General features: G+C 37.8%; 1 protein-coding gene across 1 annotated transcript in view; it reads left to right on the forward strand.

The window, feature by feature from the left end:
* Positions 1-1,541: 1,541 nt before the first annotated feature.
* Positions 1,542-18,221, forward strand: part of LOC136858359 (uncharacterized) — a 362,414-nt gene continuing 345,734 nt past the window's right edge. Inside the window, exon 1 of the mRNA XM_068225517.1 lies at positions 1,542-1,652. The gene's annotated coding sequence lies outside the window, so the exon portion shown is untranslated. The remainder of the gene's footprint in view (positions 1,653-18,221) is intronic.

The following is an 18,221-nucleotide window of genomic DNA, read 5'->3' on the forward strand; positions in this document are numbered from 1 at the left end:
GACTTCAGGTAAATGGTATAACTTGAAAACCGTACGTAATGTGATTTCCATACTTTGTAGTTGAATACGCAGATATATGATGTAAAATGCCTAATAGAAACTTTTTTGATCAAACCTTTCTTTTAGCTAGAAAACAGTTTTTCCTTTCTCCTGAAAAGTAAGGATTTTGGAATGTGTACCCTTTTCAACTCACCGATTCAATTACAATTGCTTACGTTTACCGAAATATCCCAGTTAGGAGCTCTTGATCTTTTCTTTAGCTTTTCCATTTCTTTCGTGGCGGTAATTACACAAGCAAGCTGGAATTCAAGAGGACAAATAGGGGCAAATATTCGTTTATAGGTAGCGGAGTTAGGGATTGGAATAACTTACCAAGGGAGATGTTCAATAAATTTCCAATTTCTTTGCGATCATTTAAGAAAAGGCTAGGAAAACAACAGATAGGGAATCTGCCACCTGGGCGACTGCCCTAAATGCAGTTCAGTAGTGATTGATTGATTAATTGATTAATTGATTGATTGATTGATTGATTGATTGATTGATTGATTGATTTAATGATTGATTGATTGATTGATTAGTGTAGTACTGATATAGTTCATTCTACATCTAAAATCAGCGTAACCCATAGCTACGCTATATTTGATGGTTGTATGCGATGTCCGTTATTTCGAATACAGATGTTTCTTCCAATTATATTTCCCTCTACGTAACTGTAGTAGATTTGTTCGAAGTTTTTAAAGATGTTATTCCAAATGAATTTTGTGTAATTGGTCCGTTAATCCATTTCTTTTCGATTATTTGTATTTCAAGAATACGTAGGAACACATTATTAAAGGCACTACACAGCGTTGAATTAATTAAAACACCGATTGAAAATGAAACGTATAAACTTTATTTCTGAACTCTTACAACAAACAGCTGCTCGTCATAAACATGCGTAATTCTCTGACAGAGTCAAGTCAATCTCATGTGTATAACAAGAAAAAATAACGACCTAAGATTTACTTCGTAATATTTTACTATATCCGTGAGAATATCCTGTCTTAAGTAGCAAATTCGTCAAAGTACGTTGTGACACTTCAGTTTAATTTAAGAAATTATGTCATAGCTAAATAACATGGAAATCTGTCTCTGGTCAGTGAGTTTATTCTTTCCATTATTTCTTTTCCTTTCTCGAAAAAAAATTGTCTTACAACCTAATTTCCGAAGTGCAGGCATACCTACCTTGGCATCCAATATCCTCTTAATATATCACATTAAAAGTCTGTTCTTCCAGAGATGGATTTGAACACGTTTCTTTGTGTGCATTGACGTCGGAAATTTTGAGGTGTAAAGTAGACGGATATCTTCTGTTGAAGTTCTTTGGAGGGACAGGTTGAGGTGAGTGTGCTAGACTCACCGCGCATATGGTCGGCCGAGACATTTGTGTTGCACGCGAAAATAAACCTTACGACTGTGGAGGGAGAAGCTGCCCGTCTATCCTTGCATTGCGGTCTCTAGACCAGACCAGTCTTGAAGGGGCTCCTGTCGTAGGTAGACGTGTGATACTGTAGTGAGCAAAGGACATCTGTGATTGTTTTGTGTGTGTGATTTGGGTGTAGAACTGTTACCATTAATGTGTTTCATTGGGAGGACTTGTTAACGTATATAAGGTAAGTGAATTGTAAAGAATATTTTAAAACCGTCTTATTTAATTGTTGTAGAATCTTTCACTTGCTTGTACAGTTTCTTTTTTCATACAAGCTTGTATTAATATTAATATATGTTTACATGTTTCCGTTTATATTATTATATATTGAATAAATTGCCAGTCAAGGTATTCCTGTTGATTTTAGGAAGTCCGACTGCCGACATTCAGAACGCACCATCTGCCGGTGAATGAAAACGAAGTTATCTGTTAATTAAAACGCACATTATTTTTAACTAGTTGAATTTTTTCTTCTCTTTACGGAATTTATTCTGCTATAACGAGACACTAACTTACCCGTATTAAAAACTAATCTTTCACGTTTTGAATGTATATTAAGAGATGTATATCCTATTTATAATCGGAAAAATAATATTCTGAAAATAAAATCTGGTCCCTTTTCGAGAAATTGAAGGACAGAGATCCGAAATGATATATTTCAGAGCGGGAAATATCACAGTAAAAACGGTCTTGGCCAAAGAATTATTTAGTCCGAAAAGAATGTTGTGGAAGTAGAACACATTACAACAGAAACCCAGTGTGCTACCGTGTTATACGCAACCTCAAATAATGAAGAGCATAACGAATATCTACTATGGCAATTATTATAGAGAATTTTTAGTATTTGCAGAACATTGTGGTGCCCTCAGTAAGAATATTCAGAAATTACATCTCTGAATCAAGCGAAGAAGTTTAAGAGAGAATTAAAAATAGAAAATTAACGACACATAATTCTAATGTAATATGAACTGTAGGTGTGATGATGATTATGATCAGTATATAGCAAAATTTGCAAAAGTCATCAGACTGAAATGGAGGTTAGCACAGTGGTTAGATATTCGAATAATATTAAAGGTACAAGACGTCTAGCACCCTATTCCGGGGTTGAGAAAGTATATCTTTCTAATTGGTTACTTTTTCCTTTAATAATAGCTTTCATTCCAACCTAGTACACCTGGTATTACTATTGAAATATTATTCTTATTCATCATCATCATCATCTTCTTCTTCTTCTGCGTTTCCTACCGCCTTTCCCACACCTGTGGTATCGCGGGTGCGAACTGCGTAGCACATGTGGATTTAGCCCTGTTTTACGGCCGGATGCTCTTCCTGACGTAACCCTATAATTAATATTGAAATATTATTGCCTTTTAAGCCAAAGTGGCATTTGCTGACATAAAATAATTAGGAAAAGGTCAGGAAGAATAAAAAGAAGAATCCATAGCGTTATTTAAGAGTAGGTGAATGAGAGATTTAGAGATGTTCGGAACGAAGCAATATTGGGCGTAGTCAGTACTTGGATGACTGGTCATCTACTATTCATAATCGGAGGACCGTAATGAAATATATTCCCACACTAAATGTTTGGCTGAATGATCAACGTCTTGGCCTCCAGGCCTCGAGGTTCCGGGTTCTATTCCTAGCGTGATCATGGAAATTTAATCGTCAGTCGTTAATTCCCGTGGCTTGGGGACTGGGTATCTGCGCAGTCTCTATCATCCCTGCTGCTCGCACACAATACTACACTCTATCACACTAACACATAGTTGATACCCACCTTCCTTAGAGGGTCTGCCGTACAACGACTGCGCAAGGCTAGTAATGAACCTAACGAAATTATTAACAAACACCTTTACGAAATTCAGAAATTGATTAAAAGTGCATTCCACTGAATAAAATAATTTTATCAAAGCGTGATATGCTCCTGTACGGAGGCGGATTAAACATTTCTGTAGCCCTAGGTTCAATTAACTTGTGCCCTCCAAAAAAAAAGTAAACAAGTAACTTAGATCATAAGATACTTGAAATAACTGCAAAATATGGTACATTGTACAAGTAAGATTTAAAATCACACAAAACCGTAGTATTCAAAACCACATAACATACACAGGTGAAAATAGAATCATGGATACATTCGTCTCAGTTCAATAATAATCGCATTGACCGGAATTTGCTGCGCTCTAGTGCCATCGCTAATAGACACGTGCTCTCGTTTTAATTTCGTCTGCCGTTCCTTTCAGACAGGGAAGAAGCACGTAATGAACTTGTGAGAGCTAAGAAAATATAATTTAGTATAATAGAAACTGATTTGTCACGATGGTTCATTATCTCGGCCACCTCATGCTATTAATATAACTTCATTCTTAGACTAACGGTTAGCCTCCTTGTCCGCTGTTGGAAGGGCAAGAAACTGTTCATTCGATAATAGAAACATAATGAAATAAAAATGGAAAGTATAGAAGCCTCGAAACTGCCGTTTCTTCTGAAGCTGTGTATGTTTCACGATTTTCTAACATCTCTCACATCATCAAGAGTCTGTCCAAAATTCAGAAACATTTTGAGAGTCAATTTCGTATTCATATTTGAGTTACCGGTATAAATTTGTTAGAAATGGCTCATTTATAACTGTAGCCTACCACTTAAGAAAAGAATAACAGGTTTGACGTCTCAGTACATGTTATAACGTAATTTCAGGCATATCCTACCCTATTGCTACTTCATTTCATATTCTGAAAATTCGCACCATGATTCAGATGAAGCTATTAAGGGGCATTAACTTCGACGTCATTTACCTCAAGATTTAGGAGGGACTGTCGTAACCTCAAAGAATGAGTATATTGGGTAAAAAAAAGATTGTTTGTTCTTCTTCTTTTCTTCTGGTGTCGTCTCCTCACGGAAGGTTAGTGACCATCATAGAGTAATTTTTCCTTTCATAATTTTTTCCGCATCACAGTTGCCGTATCATGGATGACGAGCCAATATTCATAGTTCCACGCTCAGGACAATCTTCTCTGTCCACGTTTAATAACAGAAAAACTTCCAGTGTCTCCAAAGTGTAATACCACCAAAAAAGACTCAACATTTTACCATAGGATGTCCGTAATAACAGGCTCAACTGCAGCCCCCTGCTTGATGCATACATCTCTCGCAAATTGTGAGCTCCTGAGAGACATCATGCATTTATTCTACTCATTCAGCTTGTAACAAACCTACAACAGTTTATGAATATAAACTGAGATTTAACTACTTATGAAACTTCTCGTGGCTAACTATTTAACAAGCTGGCCTTTGGTCCAAGGAGTCCCGGCTGCGATTTCTAGCTGAGCTTAGGATTTTAACCTGGGTATTTGTGCCGTCTTCAATTTTATATTTCATCCTAGCGGGGGCCCAATTTTGGCAGACGTGCAGGTCGTCAACGGGCGTCAAGTCGAAAGATCTGTACCAGGGCCTCTCCGAATGGCACATGCTATTAATTAATATAAATAAATATGTGGCTTGGTTCTAAAAGGGCTAATGTCAAAAAACCTGTTTTTAAGCTATGAGCATTTGAAGTTTTGCTTATAGTTTTCCAATTTCTTTTTTCAACAACTAACATTAAATAACTTTATACTTTCTTTGTGGAAGTCACCTTATTAAACGCTAATTTTTTCTATCGTATTCTTTAAAAATTGCCAGGTCTCGGCAAGGGCTTATTTAATTAAACGTTAACTGTTCGTTTAGTACTTAACAGAGACATTGGCCCTTTTAACATGTTGAAAGCCAGGATGAAACGCGTTTGTATCAGTTAATATCTCAATTTCGATAAAAAAAAAATGACATTGGCCCTTTTAGAACCAAGCCACAGAAATAATGATTTTAAACCAATCTCAATGTTTCATGCTTAAGTAGCATGCGTACCTTCAACAAAAATGAAGAAAATATACACATATTCACAAGAAGATAGCATGCCTTCAGGCGTTCAATCTGCAAGCCATTGTGTACAACGCAAGGATCATCACAATTCTCTGTTTGCAGCTGTCCTTTTTAGAGAACTGTGACCTTTCCTGTTTTGTGTCTCCTACATTGAAGCCTTTTCCTACCGTCTCTAGTCATTGTCTCTTAGTCTTTCCTCTGCTTCTCTACATCTTCCACCATAAAGTCCGTTAGTGTCTCAGGAATCTATCCTCCTTCTCCTCCTCTAACATCGAGCATTATACGCAAAAAATAATCAGATTATTAGGTTGTCATGTCCGAGTACAGAATATTTCCTCTTTTCAGTGCATAAGTATGTGTGAAACAAAATCGACTTTCTAACTTATCATTGGCCAAATTAGAATGAATACTCATTCCATCGTCTATAACAAGATGAACTTCAGAATGATGTATCAGTCGAAGCAAAAAGAATACAAGGATAATAACTTTGAGACTTCTTTGATCGTATGTTTTCTCAAGGTGGTGGTGGTGGTGGTGATTATTGTTTTAAGAGGAAGTACAACTAGGCAACCATCCTCTATATAACACTAATCAGAGAGAAAATATGGAAGGGGTCCGACACTTCGAAAAATGAAGATATCGGCCAAAGGAAGACAAGGGCCACGAAGGGCGTGAAAATGAAAGACTCCCTAGCCCTCGCAAACCTAACAGCGTCGGGGTCGGAAAAGAACAAGAGTTGGCCAAGAGAGGTCAGATAGGATAGATGAAAGTGAGGAGCCTGGCACAAGTAAGTGGAAGCAATGCCAGGACTCAGCTAAGGGCCCCGTGGTCGCCAACCCACGCTCCAAAGTTCAGAGCCCCTGGGGCTATGTTTTCTCACTACTGATACTACTACTACTGCTAATCGTATGGCCTCAGCTACCGAGTTGCAGACTGAAGGCAGCCCACATTCCAATTTCGACAGCCTGACTGTTACTGTCTAGCACATAAGTCTATATCTCTTACCCGAAGTCATTTAAGTCAATTCCTATCTCTAATCATCGTATTCTAAGCCTCCGTTAGCGAACACAGTCCTTGCAGCGAAAGCAAAATTATACCGGACGGTGCTTATAAGTAATTTAACTTTTGTCAGGTGACACTAAGTGAGCTACTTAAGATCTTTTGCATACCAACAATAATAATATGGAATGCCAAGATTTATAACTGCCCTTCAAATATTGATTACTAACTCAGCAGGGATCGATCCCGAGAACTTGGAATCACGACTTGGACACTCTACGCCGGATCCAACGACGCAGCTTGTTTTCGAATAACTTGTGGTACTAAATAGCAGTCCGTGAATTTATTTTAGGTAAGAACCAAAAATGTTTCTTAAAAGGTGATATTTTAATTAACTTAAGTCACTTTTACATAAGGATAAGAGCTGTAATTTGAGATATATTTTAGCGCTGTCCACCCGTGTCCTCTTTGTCCTAATAAATAACAGATACAAACCGAAATTTGAAGAGAGTAATGCTTTAGTAAAAAAATAGTCTAAACTGCTGACTGTTCTGAGATTCAATTGTTTGCCATTAATGTATAAACCAATAACTACTAAATGTGTGAACAGCTAATACACTAATTGAGACATTTCCAAGCAATAACTTACTATTTCATTTACAATGATGATGAAGCTCATTGTCTGAGAAATGCGGGGAATACCTGGTCAGCAAAACAGCATCCTTGCTCAAATCTCTTAGCTATCCCAACTCCATTTCCGTAGTAACATTAAAACATGTGCAGAACAGCGAGACGAAATTGGGATCACAGAAATAGAAACCAAATATCGCAATTGCTATGTCATGCTCGAACCATTTTTGTCCATGATAGCAATAATACTAGTATTGCTTTGTAGTATGTATTACGTCTTATAAATCTTGAGGTACAATTTCATTTCTTGTTATTTCATCTAGAAGCTAGAATATCGATGGTGTCACTTCATTTGCTTACACTTCGTATTGAGTCCTTCCTGATACTGTATCCTATTTTGATGACGAAAGCGATGTTTATATCTTTGAATAGTTGAGGAAGGTCCCAAGTACTTCAAATAATATACATGGATAAAACCATTCGTGTAGCCACCGAAAGTTCTCATTTTGTGGTAAAAAGCCGCGTGTCATGTCTTCCGTTATTTTTTTTGTAGATTTTCTGCATTTATTAGTAATTCACATGTAATAATCGTTACTCAGTGCAAGGTCAGACGAAAATGTTATGATAAGAACATACAAATTCCGATGAATAAAAATAGAGCAAGTAATTGCTATCCAAATCAAATAAACACTGTACTTTTATAATATAAAATGTATCGATCTGAAAAATTGGTTTGGTGACTAAATCCAGAACTGCCTATTAATTTGAATATAGTTGCAAAACTACAGGGAAACGACAATACAAACAATATATTAGAATCGATGCACAGATAACTTTTATCATTCGCTTAAATAATCGTTTAGTGGCAAGTGTCCAAAATTCACTACTCTAGGGGAAGTTTTCTACCCATTCTGTATCACGTGAATTAATGACTCACTCGTTCGTTTATGGCCTTAAACTCCTTCATAATGAAAGTTTGAACAAGGTATTCCGTGTCACAACTACAGAAATACATCCATCATGCAAAAACATCATAATGAACATGTCATTTTCTAAGCAACCTCTGTGTCGACCTTGGACTCAATGTGAACGACTCAGTAAGAATTCCTGATCGTCGTAAGAACATAACCGCACTTTTGTAGAATAGTTTATTCAACTTGTTCGTAAAGTCAGTTAACCTATAAGCCTTCTTGAATAATGATAAATGCAACGTGTTTCCAAATCTACTTGAAATTTTATTTAAAGTTTATCTATCAGCATGATCTTGTTATGGAAGCAATTGTTGAGAAATTTCCTGTATACTTCAGATGGAAGAATCGAGCTGTTAGAAAAGCAAATTACGTTGGTTAATCTGAGCGGGAGTTTCTTAAAGTTTCTCCTCATTATTATTGAAAATATCAAGTTCATTGCCTTATCCGATCTCTCTTAACTGCTGACCAGAAAGGTAACCCCTTAAAATGAGGAATCTAGTTGTCGAAAAATACCCATCTGATGATCTTAAATTTGATTCACTTCTTGAGTCCTAGCCATCCATTGTCACAGGAGGCGGGATAGGACTAACTCTATACTAAACCATCTCTTATACTGTAACTAGTCGTGGTGGAATCTGTTACTTTGTCGACATGGATAGATAAAGGCTAAACAAATTTCCATGTGAACGTATTAGTGTTGAGTGATCAGCATGAAAATAATTCATCATTTCTTCAAAATTCTTCACAGGACTAATTATTATAGGTAACTAAAACCAGGAGCCATTAACTATGAAGAGGCTTACTAAACCTTGGAACGAAAAGGATCTTCACCACATCCCAGTAGCCCTGCTCCGTGGTTAACTGGTTAGCATTCTGGTTTTTTGTCGAATGGGTCCCCGGTTCTATTCCCGCCCAGGACGGCGATTTTGATTTTTTTTTTGCTAGTTGCTTTACGTCGCACCGAAACAGATAGGTCTTATGACGACGATGGGAGAGGAAAGGCTTAGTAATGGGAAGGAAGCGGCCGTGGCCTTAATTAAGGTACAGCCCCAGCATTTGCCTGGTGTGACAATGGAAAACCACAGAAAACCATTTTCAGGGCTGCCGGGCGATTTTGATCTTCCTTGGTTAATTCCCTTAGCTTGCGGACTAGATGTGTGTGCCGTCTTCAACATTAGATGTCATCCTCACACACTCTCAGTCGCCCATGGGCATCAGCTTGAAATAATTGCACCAGGTCTCTCCGCAGGCCACACATAATTATTATATTCCACATTGCAGTTATCTTTGGGGTCATTTTGTATTTGGTCATCACAGATTTTTTCAAGTAAAACTTCCACCTCTAGGATCCGAACTTCTGTCACCGATATGTAGAGTCAACAGCCACTGTGATAATAAAGCAGGTGACCTTATAGATTTACGTGACTGTCGAAATCGTGATCATAGCCACGGGACCTCTCTATTTTACGTGGAATCCAAACCACATGAATATGATGTTTCCTTTCAGAAATTCCACATGCATTGACTAGGATTCGAACCACGGCCCCCTTAACGATAAGCGAGTGACAACGCCATTCAGCTATTAAGCCCCCTTGAATAAACTTCGATACATAGTACAAATACAGGACTAGTGCTGGATAACGATGGGGTACACTAAGCAGCATGAGATGTGTGCAAATGAAAAAACTCTGTCAAGAAGAGCACGACTTCTAATTTCTATTTTTTAAATTTACTTTATGCTTTATTCGTGCCAGAAGAACCATTTTCTACAGACAATACTCACATAGCAAATAGAGATTATTAGACTAATCTGAACAAAGAGACATAACAGAGATAATTACAAACTATCAACTTTTGAAAAACTAAATGGGTTCGTGCAACTGAGGCAAATATGGATCATGATAGGTAGGAGGTAGTCCTGTAATTAAGTGTTCTTGCCCCGTAGCGACCGGCAGCATAGCGTTAGGGGAAGCTGAGATTTTGTCTTCCATAGCGCATGCTAAAAAACACGAGGTATACTGACAAATGAGTTGAATTGTCTGCTGTTATTTGTAATCACAGAGGGATTTATTGGATGAAAAATCCCATTTCTGCAGATTTAACTTAGGTTAGTTCTACCAACTCCCATTCGATGTCTGTTGCGAGCCTTCTCTATTAAGCAGTTCACCTAGTGACCAGTGCTTAATTTCTAACATTTTAATTTCCGGAACACATACCCACATATTTTTCCCCATTTTCAACCAAACGCCCCCCCCCCAAACAAAAGCAACAAGTTTAGATATTTGAAAACTGTATGAAGCATGTATGAACGTACATGTTTCAGTAACTTTTTTATTAAAAACATTATGAAAAAAATAGTTCTGGCAGGTGCCGAAACGCCGCTCCAAGCGTTCCGGCCAAAATTAAGCTCTGTTTGTGACCACAAGGGAGACTGTCATTTGGTTCGTCCAGTTTAAAATATGGTCAGTTCGTTCCTTCTATAGTTTGATCCTTGCGGTATTTGGTTTCCCTTAAAGATTAACGGATGTTCGGTGGACGATTTTCCTAAGTTTGGTGAAACTGGAAGATACCCAAATAGTGAATGAGCTTCTGATGAAAATGTAGACTTTTCAATTTCTTCTGATTGTGTGTTCAATAGGGATTGACATCTGTGTGTTAAAGCAGGACTCATTATTCTGCTCGAAGATTGTTTCTGAAATAATATGACAGTTCTTACATTCGTTCGTTTAGTACTGTTTTATGTTGGTTGGTAGCCTAACCTGTGCGCGATCAGGTATTGACGGTTTTACAAGTTACTGTAAGACAGACTGTGCTTTTTAAAACCAAATATAAGCTATGTAAAACGAAGAAATTCATCCAAAGGTGAGGAGGAGGAGTTTGTATTCTCACTACGTCAAGTGCTGTTGGAAGTGATGTGCTGGGCTCTCTCAGGTAACATTGCCTGAGGCTCAGGGAGAGGCCAGTCAGGGCTGGCCCAGCACGTGCTACCTGCCTTTCTGGCCTGCTTTCTTACGTTTCTATGGATAAGCGTCCTCCTTTACAAAGGCCGAGTGCGTAGAAAGAAGAACCGGACAAGCTGAGGTACAGTATCTGCCCGGAACAAATTGCCGACACTATAGCCCTAGTCGTGCTCGATAAGTCTAATAAACCACGACTTGTCTCGGAAATGGGCGCTAAATGGTTTGAATTCCGGCCACACCATATTTACTAAAAATAACGTTATAGGCTTTACGCCCCTGGCTATTGTCATGAGTTTAGAGACACTGAGGCGCCAAGGCGCCGGAAATTTGTCCTACACGAGTTTTTACATGTCTGTAAATCTACCGGCACGAAGCTGGTATATGTGAGCACTTTCAAATACCATTGGACAGAGGCGGAAAAGTGTAGAATCCTGTAAATTGGACTCTCTTCTATCGTCTGTCAAATTCGATTTACTGTCCTGTGTTGTATTTTGTCCGTCACCTGACAAAACTAAAAAAAAAAATTCTTAGGAGAATATCTTTAAATATCAAATGTTAGCTTCGTTAATTGTTCGGTATATAACGTAAACACGGTAATAAATACGAGGTGCCGGAGAATCAGAATCCTTCTCGGAAAATGAATTTTTAAACCTGCCAGAATATCTACTGACTCGAATGTCTCAAAATTTAGCACTTCAGTCTTTAATATCACCCACTTGCGCCGGAATTAGAATTCGCAATTTAGAGAACAGAAGCTGAACACCTGACTAACTACATAACACAGTAAGTCGCCCAGTTGCTTTACTCAAGTGTTACTTTAATAATAATAATAATAATAATAATAATAATAATAATAATAATAATAATAATAATAATAATAATATAGCGTAGCTTTACGTCCTACTAAGTACATTTACAATTTTTGGAGATGCTGAAGTGCAGTAAATCACAATACTTGGAGAAACAAGTGGAACCGTTCAGATGGCAATATCAAGTAAAAATGTTGAGATCTGTGTCATTTCCAGTAAAAAACATTTCAAGAACAATTGTTAAATTAATAATATAACTATATAAATATTTGATACCTATGTTACATCTGTTGGAAAAAAGTATTTTGACCCGCAGTGTCTTTGTTGAAGGGAAAGTCCGTTTATGTATAAGCTGGTAATCTTTTAGAATGTTCTTTGAAAATAATTTCAAAAACATTGTTCAGGATATAAGTGAGCCCTTTGTTGTAGCAAAAACACCCAAACGAGAGTACCTAAAGCGTTGCATAGTGACACGAAAACCCCTTCCACCCCTCCGATTCCTTCCACACTAATCGCTCGCCTGACCACAGCACCGAACTGAAATACTTTCACTAGTAATCAAGGAACATCAGTCACAGAACATTATTATTACGATTATTAGGCGTGGTAATCGGACGGTATCATCACTGACCTCTCAGCAAGCCGGCCGCGTTCGAATCCCGGCCATTGCACATTTTGAAATGAGAATTCAAATCCCTGTGGTTCGGTTTCTTCGTTAAACTAGGCGTCCCATGGCTATGATCACGATATCAATAGTCGCAAAAACTGAAAAGCTTACCTTCTGTGTTTGTTTAGTAATCTTCGTGTTGCAAGCTAATGAAATGCCACTGAATTATATTAAAAATTCTCATGGTTTGTCAATAATTGAACATTGCATAGTGAATTTATATTCGTTCCTATGAATATCTACGAAAATACTGGATATGAAGGTCGTCAACATTCAGAAGGGAAGAAAGTTGTACTGACGGCTCGAACACGCGATCTCAGTACTGACACTCGAGCCTCATGCTTGAACGCATGTGCTGCCATTGAACCGTGAGTGAGGGCCGACCGGAGTTCCGAGAGATTTGCATAGACAAAGGAGAAAGAAGGCGTTAGAACCGTACCACTTCAGAGAAATGGAAGTTATTCGAGCGATGTTACTTCAAAGGAATGAGTAGAAGGTCGTGTTGCAAGCTAATGAAATGCCACTGACTTCTATCAGCGTTCGTGTTTCGATCACCTACCTACTATAACACTATGGCTAAGTATCCCATCATGTTTAACTAGTGCATATCCGCAGTTATTGGGCCAAATTAAACTTGTGTTTTCGAATTAATTTCTGTACAATTAATTACAGGAAAAAAGGGAGCGAAGGCAAATGCCGGGGCCGTACCTCAAAACCAGCAGTATTTGTGTTAGTGCAATATTTTTCTAGGAAAAAAAAGAGCTTCTTCTTCTTCTTCTTCTTCTTTATGGAGAGAGGAGATCTACCGTGTAGGCCATTGAATTTACGCCGCACTGACACAGATAGGTCTTATGGCGACGATGAGGTAGGAAAGGGCTAGGAGTGGGAAGGAAGCGGCCGTGGTCTTATTAAGCTACAGTCCCAGCATTTTCCTGGTAAGAAAGTGGGAAACCATATTCAGAGCTGCCGACATTGAGGTTAGAACCCGCTATATCCCGAATGCAAGCTCACAGCCAACTCACTTGGTACCGAGCGTCTAGATAATCGGCCCCTATTGGCATCAAAAATCCACCCACTGCCTAGTGTGCACATCTACATGAGTTTAAAATAACCATTGCGTTTGTTTCACAATCTTTCATAAGAGGGTTTTTAGAAGTATGAATAAAATGTGATAAAACTCAATAAGTCATTGACGTAAAATAGGCCTATATTGATAAAAATATCATAACATATCATAGTGAATAAAAGAACACAAATGAAAGGTTAAAGAATGAAAAATAACAGCTTAAAAGAGTTTTAAACGTTAATTTACGCCAAAAAATAGAATATTTGATGTAAAATATTATCGCTTAAAAACTAGTCATTATCTCTCATAAAACGGTTGACGGGGTCTACTGACTGGTCGTCATCTCGCGGAATGAGGGACATGGTGTTGAAAAGTTTTAGACTACGGCGAAGATCGTCCAGGTCCACGCAGTCTGTGAGGATCAGAATTGTTAGTGTTATTATTATTATTATTATTATTATTATTATTATTATTATTATTATTATTATTATTATTATTATTATTATTAAGGAAGCTCCTTCTAATTGAATGGTACGATAAGGCTTATCGCGTGAAAAAATTTAAGGACATTTCTAATGAAATTTCTGCGATTTATTTTGCTTAGCACTGTATTGCAGAAAGTCAGTTTGATAGTTGTGTAGCGGAGTTACTTATCTTCGGTGTAAAGTCAACCGAAATGGCTCTGGGTTTCGGTTAGGTAATTCGATGACTCATATCAAGAAAAAATCAGACAAGCTGTCACAAAATCTCCATACCGAGAAGCTTATGCGGTGACTCAGGTCAGTCTTCGTGTTGGTTGACCTTTAGATTCTAATTAACTGTAAATACCCTAGGTAGGTTCACTTCTTGGAATCTGTATTAGAGGTAGAGGTTTCGATGCGGGAAGGCTTCACTGGCCACCCTACTTGTACTTCTGGTCAAGGGAAGGGACTTTGATTTGCGTATTTTGGTTTAGTTTAGGAAAAGCGAATGTATTTTAGTTTGGTTTACGGAAAGTGAAAGCTCAGTCAGATCCGACTACTCGGCATAAATATGCTGAAATATATTTTCTTCGATGTTAACGCAATATTCGCAACAACGAACTTACCAATACGTAAAATGAATATAATATAAGGTACTTCGATCTCAGATGGCAGGATAATGAGTCTGCTTGATCTAGGTATAACGTAAGGCCACGTGACAGATAGTGTCTGACCCCGGAATCGCTCTCCGTGGGTCATTGCCTCGCCTCGTCATGTGGGTTGCGTATCTTCAGGCTGCTAAACCACCTGCTGTACATACAGTATATTAGCATAGGCCTGCCCTGTCTAACGCAAATATCGGTCATACATGGGATGGGTGGAGTGATAGGGCACCGCTATGCTTACAGTGAGACTGTTTTCAATCGCCATGTATTGAATTTGGTAGTAGAATAAAGAGAGTCATGTCAACAGTACTGGACTTACCAGTCGATGCACGTTCTGAGGTACGCATTTTCATCGTTCAGGTATGTTGTGTGGCAAAACTTGGAGAAAAAAGGATTTGATATCAGCCTACGGAGTAAGTTTCAGTGTGGTCATCTGGATTGTTTTCACAGGATTTTCTGATCGTCCTTATAGAAAAAGTAAAAATAAAAAAAGACTTAAAATCCCAACTAATTTCAACCACGAAATGCATTATATAATGCAACTATAAAAACTCAAAAATCTACACAAAGTTGACGTGAAAAACTAATTCACCTGATAGCCGCCCTTATCAGGAAACTGAAACGATCTGTCTCCTAATCAGTTCAGAGCACAATATTTCATTACTTTTTGTTTGTATGCAAGTGGGGTTTGAGTTTAAGTTGAATCAAAATTGAAACTGTCAACCATAAGATGGTCTTTCTCTTTCTGATTAAATGAAGGTAAGAAAATCCAATACATGGCTCTTCTGGTCAGGGAGTACGGACGGTGTGAATTTTTTTTCAGCTCGGAGTTATGCTATGGATGACGATGTCCGGCATTTTTTATTCTGAGGAATTCCAGTGTCCCATTAGGAATTTTCCCTATAGCGCCATTCATAAGACCTATGACTTCCCATTTTTTTTAAATCCCATACTTCTTTCTGAGATCCTCAGTACATGACTCATATATAACCTTCTCCTCGCACACTAATCGAGACTGTTGGTCATTTTCCTCGACTAAGTGCCACGGATCTAATCTAAGACTATCGAGACAATTATTTTTCAGATTATTTTCCTAATATGTTTTAACACTGTTTCTTGTCGATATTCCTTTCAGTTTTAATGGTCCTAAGGGGTATATCAAGTTTATTCTAAACGAGTCCTTTAAAGCGCCAGGAAATCAAGTGTTATAGGTTCCTTGCACTGAGATGCTTAAATAAAATTGAGTGTCTATGCCCAGATACGGTGCCACAACTTTCCAAATAAGGGGAATATTCCTAATTAACAGTACCTCATAACCAACTATGAATCACTAATCTCAAAGTACTGTCCAGTAATATATTGCTCTTCACAAGACGAGACCAAAAACCATCATAAGTGATGTAACATCAATTGCCCTTTCTTAATCCAAGGATGGTATACCTAGGATAGTGTTGATATATTTCTACACAGATTGAGTGAAAAGAAAAAGCGCCATACATTGCCATGTTAAAAACACACAACTCTCTCCGTGATTTTTACTTTGAAATCTGGAAATGAATCTACTGTAATAGAACAGTAACTTGCATATGTGCTGACTGGCCGTAGTAAATCCAACGTCACTCCTGTTCTTGTTCCCACGTTTCAATCGTCTAAGCATGTAACACGTTATGTTGCCTTAAGATTACAAGTGGTCTGCCATTATATTGCATATCTAATGCATTTCTAAAGTATTGTGCAAATAAATATGAGACTTCGGGTTGTACTTCATATCCTGGAAAATCTTTCCGTTGCTTTTTAACTAGTAATGAATGGAATGCAACGAGTACCTTGCAGTGCCTACTGGATGAAGTAGTATAACTGGATATCTTCAAGCCAGTAATGAAGTATCGCTATTCTTCACAAATGTAATGAATCCAGTTCGGATTTTCAAGAAATGTCATATTTTACCTCGTCTTCCTTTTTTGGCTTTTGTTGGGATTAAGCACAAATTGGATGTTTCTGAACATATTTAGCCTTGTTTTAAGGGCATATAAATGCATATTTTACCACTTTTATTTTTTGTCTTATATCAGTCATTTTAATTGTATAAGGTTATATTTTGCACGAAAAAATGTACTGTACTTTGAATGTGATGCCCGATATTGCTTGTGGCGATGTGTTTATGGCATTGTGACGAAACGAGAAGCTCGGGTCTCAAAGCTGAATGGTTTATGCTTATTACATCTCGTCCGACATTAACTTACATCACTAGTTTTAGAATAAATTCCTTTAGAGAGTAATACTTGTAGTGCGGTTATTTATGTCCACTGGAATGTCATCCTTGTTAAGAGACAAGGAAGTACACAAGGGCTTATTATCTTATATCTCTTAGCACTTGTAGCCCATGACCACTTTAGGCAGTGCCTAAATTACCTTCCTCCCTCATCTTTTTTAAAATATTACATTAACACTGATGTAGCTAACATAAAGATACTTGAAAAAAGTGCAGTGAAAGTGTTAAAATTAGAAATTGCGTTAAAGGAAACATCCTCTTCTGCAAAGTGCGCGAAGTTGAAGTAAGAGCTATAAGGCATTATATTGTCCATCAGCATAGCGACACTTCTGGACATTAAAATCCTGAGATGCATGGGGAATAAGAGGTATGTTGTTTTCTAAACTTTACTTCAATTAAATACTTTGTACGCACGGCGACTGTCGGCGCATTCATAATTCATAATTCCGAGAACATTTATGAGAGAGACCAGTGGAATTAATTTAAAAGAACTCGTCGGGAAATTGGAGGACCGGTGGTTCAGTAAGATAATGAATTGCACCTTTAATATACAATAAAAGAGCTAGTGGAAAAAGTCATTAGTTGGAAGCACATATGTGGTTATATTTTTGGGTCATATTTAGCTAACTTTTAAGATCATATTTGCTTGCATGTAGGGGTGATTTTCAGGTTTTAAACATCCGAATCCTAGTAATGAAAAAGGATGTGGGTTCCTCGTCAGGAAGTGGTGAAATGTATGAACTTTCAATTCTGGAGAAGCACATTTTCATGGGGTTCATTCAGACTGTACAAAAAAATGACTACTTGTGGGAGTAATGGCGACCGGACAGAGGGCTGACCATGCTATACTTCCTAGTGCGAAGTTCGTGAAAATTATGAAATCCTTTACCGAACTCCTCCAGGTATTATCGTTGACTGTGCGGAAATGAATTTCCTATATCACTTAAATAATATCTTACTGTAGCGCCGCGATGAGTGGCCCAGGTGGCAAAGTGCTGGCCTTCTGAGCCCATGTGCGGGGGTTCGATGCCGGCTCAGTCTAGTAGTATTCGAAAGTGGTCAGATACGCCAGCCTCATGTCGGTAGATTTACTGTCCTTAAAAGAACACCACTGGACAGAATTCTTGCATTTCATTGTCACCAAAACCAGTTGAATGTAGTTGGTGGCAATTAAAGTATTATTATTATTATTATTATTATTATTATTATTATTATTATTATTATTATTATTATTATTATTATTAAACCCTCCAGAGTTACCCCTATTACTCTTTGTTCACTGTAATAATGGTCCTTTCGATTTGAACGAGGCAAGTATTTTCCAGTCAGGCCATTTGAAAG

Source organism: Anabrus simplex, chromosome 1, assembly GCF_040414725.1.
Source record: "Anabrus simplex isolate iqAnaSimp1 chromosome 1, ASM4041472v1, whole genome shotgun sequence".
NCBI classification, from domain to species: Eukaryota; Metazoa; Arthropoda; class Insecta; order Orthoptera; family Tettigoniidae; genus Anabrus; species Anabrus simplex.